We start from the raw sequence: 5,000 nt of genomic DNA, 5'->3' as shown, positions 1-5,000 counted from the left end.
CAAAAAGGTGTCCGGGACAGCGCCCCCTAGGCGGACACGGGCGTCCGCATGAGCCCCTGTCGCTCGAGTCCCTGGAAGCGCCGAGTACCTGGGTGGAATCAGGTCCAGGATTTCGTTCAGGCGGGAAATGTCAAAAAGGTGTCCGGGACAGCGCCCCCTAGGCGGACACGGGCGTCCGCATGAGCCCCTGTCGCTCAGGTCCTTGGAAAGCCGTTCGGAAAAAGGACCGGGAAAATAGGGGGGAAAACACCGAAATTGAGTCCCAAAATAGCTTACTTTGACTCGGACACGTTCCCTGTGATTTTGGCCTGTCGAGACACGGTGCACCTACTAACGTGATGGTGGTGTTTTGGACCACCAGGAAAAAAACGACAAAATCGAAAGAAGGCAAAAAGTAGGTGAAAATTTAAGCCTCTCTCGATTTTGTACTTAGAAAAAATCCCAGCCGAAAACTCCAATCCCATTGAAATGCATTGGAAGGACGAGTGGGGAAATTTTTCTAAGTGTCTGATCGAGAGAAGGTAAAATGAGGTGATTTTTAGCCTCTCTCGATTTTGTACTTGGAAAAATCGAGAGAAGGCAAAAAGAGGTGCTTTTTAGCCTCTCTCGATTTTGTACTTAGAAAAAATCCCAGAAATTTTTTTTTCCCCGTTTTTTTTTCTAAGTGTCTGATCGAGAGAAGGCAAAAAGAGGGGATTTTTAGCCTCTCTCGATTTTGTACTTAGAAAAAATCCCAGAAATTTTTTTTTTCCCCGTTTTTTTTTCTAAGTGTCTGATCGAGAGAAGGTAAAAAGAGGGGATTTTTAGCCTCTCTCGATTTTGTACTTGGAAAAATCGAGAGAAGGCAAAAAGAGGTGCTTTTTAGCCTCTCTCGATTTTGTACTTAGAAAAAATCCCAGAAATTTTTTTTTTCCCCGTTTTTTTTCTAAGTGTCTGATCGAGAGAAGGTAAAAAGAGGGGATTTTTAGCCTCTCTCGATTTTGTACTTGGAAAAAATCGAGAGAAGGCAAAAAGAGGTGCTTTTTAGCCTCTCTCGATTTTGTACTTAGAAAAAATCCCAGAATTTTTTTTTTTTTCCCCCGTTTTTTTTCTAAGTGTCTGATCGAGAGAAGGTAAAAAGAGGGGATTTTTAGCCTCTCTCGATTTTGTACTTGGAAAAATCGAGAGAAGGTAAAAAGAGGTGCTTTTTAGCCTCTTTCGATTGGGTACTTAGAAAAAATCCCCCACTTCCCCTGTGACTTTGCAGGGTGCGCCCTGGCCATGCTGGGTGCCTGCTGGCACCCCGGGGCTCGGCTGGAACGCGGCGGGACTTGCTGCACTCCAGCCTGGGTGTGATTTTTGCTCATTTTCATGACTTTTTCCCCGACTTTCCCCACTTACCCTGTGACTTTGCGGGGTGCGTCCTGGCCATGCTGGGTGCCTGCTGGCACCCCCGGGCTCGGCTGGAACGCGGCGGGACTTGCTGCACTCCAGCCTGGGTGTGATTTTTGATCATTTTCATGACTTTTTCCCCAACTTTCCCCACCTTTCCCCACTTCCCCTGTGACTTTGCTGGGTGCGTCCTGGCCATGCTGGGTGCCTCCAGGCACCCCTGGGCTCGGCTGGAACGCGGCAGGACTTGCTGCACTCCAGCCTGGGTGTGATTTTTGATCATTTTCGCGACTTTTCCCCAGACTTTCCCCACTTCCCCTGTGACTTTGCTGGGTGCGCCCTGGCCACGCTGGGTGCCTCCAGGCACCCCTGGGCTCGGCTGGAACGCGGCGGGACTTGCTGCACTCCAGCCTGGGTGTGATTTTTGATCATTTTCGCGACTTTTCCCCAGACTTTCCCCACTTCCCCTGTGACTTTGCTGGGTGCGCCCTGGCCACGCTGGGTGCCTGCTGGCACCCCCGGGCTCGCCTGGAACGCGGCGGGACTTGCTGCACTCCAGCCTGGGTGTGATTTTTGATCATTTTCATGACTTTTTCCCCGACTTTCCCCACTTCCCCTGTGACTTTGCTGGGTGCGTCCTGGCCATGCTGGGTGCCTCCAGGCACCCCTGGGCTCGGCTGGAACGCGGCGGGACTTGCTGCACTCCAGCCTGGGTGTGATTTTTGATCATTTTCGCGACTTTTCCCCCGACTTTCCCCACTTCCCCTGTGACTTTGCTGGGTGCGTCCTGGCCACGCTGGGTGCCTCCTGGCACCCCTGGACTCGGCTGGAACGCGGCGGGACTTGCTGCACTCCAGCCTGGGTGTGATTTTTGATCATTTTCATGACTTTTTCCCCAACTTTCCCCACTTCCCCTGTGACTTTGCTGGGTGCGCCCTGGCCATGCTGGGTGCCTCCTGGCACCCCTGGGCTCGGCTGGAACGCGGCGGGACTTGCTGCACTCCAGCCTGGGTGTGATTTTTGCTCATTTTCACGACTTTCCCCCCAGACTTTCCCCACTTCCCCTGTGACTTTGCTGGGTGCGCCCTGGCCATGCTGGGTGCCTCCTGGCACCCCTGGGCTCGGCTGGAACGCGGCGGGACTTGCTGCACTCCAGCCTGGGTGTGATTTTTGCTCATTTTCACGACTTTCCCCCCAGACTTTCCCCACTTCCCCTGTGACTTTGCTGGGTGCGCCCTGGCCACGCTGGGTGCCTCCTGGCACCCCTGTGCTCGGCTGGAACGCGGCGGGACTTGCTGCACGCCAGCCTGGGTGTGATTTTTGACCATTTTCACGACCTTTTCCAGACTTTCCCCACTTTTCTACCCCACTTCCCCTGTGACTTTGCTGCATGCGTCCTGGCCACGCTGGGCACCTCTTGGCACCCCTGGACTTGGGTGGAACGCGGCGGGACTTGTGGCACTCAAATGTGGGTGTGATAAGGAAAAAAACTAGCCGTCAACGGCAAATTTTTAAAATCGGTCTCCAAACTAGGGCACGCGGGCCGAAGCGGTACGCCGGAATCCGGCCCCCGGATTTTTGTGGATTTTTGTGGATTTTTATTATTTCTTTGGACATGTCGTGCATCCCTGGACTCGGGTGGGCGGCTGCGGGACTTGTGGGACTCGAACCTGGGTGTCATTTTGGACCATTTTCGGGACTTTTGCCTACTTTTCCCACTTTTCCCCCCCCACTCACAGTGTGACTTTGCTGGGGGCGCTTTGGACATGCCGGGCACCCTTGGACTCGGGTCACCTGCTGCGGGACTTGTGGCACTCAAACCTGGGTGTCACCTGGGTGTGATTTTGGACCATTTTCGGGACTTTTGCCTACATTTCTGAATTTCCTCCCCCACTCACAGTGTGACTTTGCTGGGAGCCTTGTGGACACGTCGGGCATCCCTGGACTCGGGTGACCGGCTGCGGGACTTGTGGCACTCAAACCTGGGTGTGCTTTTAGAACATTTTGGGGATTTTTGCACACTTTCCCAACTTTTCTTCCCCACTCACAGTGTGACTTTGCTGGGGGGGGGCGCTTTGTACATGTCGGGCACCCTTGTACTCGGGTGACCGGCTGCGGGACTTGCTGCACTCAAACCTGGGTGTGATTTTAGAACATTTTGGGGATTTTTGCACACTTTCCCAACTTTTCTTCCCCACTCACAGTGTGACTTTGCTGGGGGGCGCTTTGTACATGTCGGGCATCCCTGGACTCGGGTGACCTGCTGTGGGACATGTGGCACTCAAACCTGGGTGTGATTTTAGAACATTTTGGGGATTTTTGCACACTTTCCCAACTTTTCTTCCCCACTCACAGTGTGACTTTGCTGGGGGGCGCTTTGTACATGTCGGGCACCTGGACTCGGGTGACCTGCTGCGGGACATGTGGCACTCAAACCAGGGTGTGATTTTGGATCGTTCAGGACATTTCCTGGCCGCATGCCCCAAAGGGCCTCACATACCCCGGGGACACGCGCTGGACACCCCGGGTAGCACAAAATATGCCGTTCTGTTTAAAAAGCCCGTCTATTGCTGTCCTAAGACACATGTGCAACAGCCCGGGGTTTATTTCCCTTCATAAGTAGGGTTTCTCTCTATAGTGCACACTTGGGAAAAAATGCATTTCTTTAGGGGTGCAATTGCGGCCGGAGTCCACGGGAGGGCTCCAATTCCCCGCTGCTGTCCTCTTGCAGTGTAAGAGGGTTGCTGTTTTCTGTCTGGAAATAGGGCCCCAAAAGGCATCCAGGGCCCCTAATGACAGTAATTTATGGCTCCAAAAGGCATCACATTGCCCGGGAAGACCTGACGGACGCCTCGGCGTCACCGAAATACTACAAACTGTTTAAAATGGGGCCCCCAAAAGGCCTGGAAATGATGCCTTTAATGCTGGAAAATAATGCTTTTTTTTTTTTTTTATAGGTGCAATTGCGGCCGGAGTCCACGGGAGGGCTCCAATTCCCCGCTGCTGTCCTCTTGCAGTGTAAGAGGGTTGCTGTTTTCTGTCTGAAAATAGGGCCCCAAAAGGCATCCAGGGCCCCTAATTAACAGTAATTTATGGCCCCAAAAGGCCTCACATTGCCCGGGAAGACCTGACGGACGCCTCGGCGTCACCGAAATACTACAAACTGTTTAAAATGGGGCCCCAAAAGGCCTGGAAATGATGCCTTTAATGCTGGAAAATAATGCTTTTTTTTTTTTTTTTTTTTTTTTTTTTAATAGGTGCAAGTGCGGCCAGAGTCCACGGGAGGGCTCCAATTCCCCGCTGTCCTCTTGCAGTGTAAGAGGGTTGCTGTTTTCTGTCTGAAAATAGGGCCCCAAAAGGCATCCAGGGCCCCTAATTAACAGTAATTTATGGCCCCAAAAGGCCTCACATTGCCCGGGAACACCTGACGGACGCCTCGGCGTCACCGAAATACTACAAACTGTTTAAAATGGGGCCCCAAAAGGCCTGGAAATGATGCCTTTAATGCTGGAAAATAATGCATTTTTTTTTTTTTTTATAGGTGCAATTGCGGCCAGAGTCCACGGGAGGGCTTCAATTCCCCGCTGTCCTCTTGCAGTGTAAGAGGGTTGCTGTTTTCTGTCTGAAAA

This window comes from Entelurus aequoreus, unplaced genomic scaffold (genome assembly GCF_033978785.1).
Source record: "Entelurus aequoreus isolate RoL-2023_Sb unplaced genomic scaffold, RoL_Eaeq_v1.1 HiC_scaffold_44, whole genome shotgun sequence".
Lineage (NCBI taxonomy): Eukaryota > Metazoa > Chordata > Actinopteri > Syngnathiformes > Syngnathidae > Entelurus > Entelurus aequoreus.
This window is presented reverse-complemented; position numbering follows the sequence as displayed.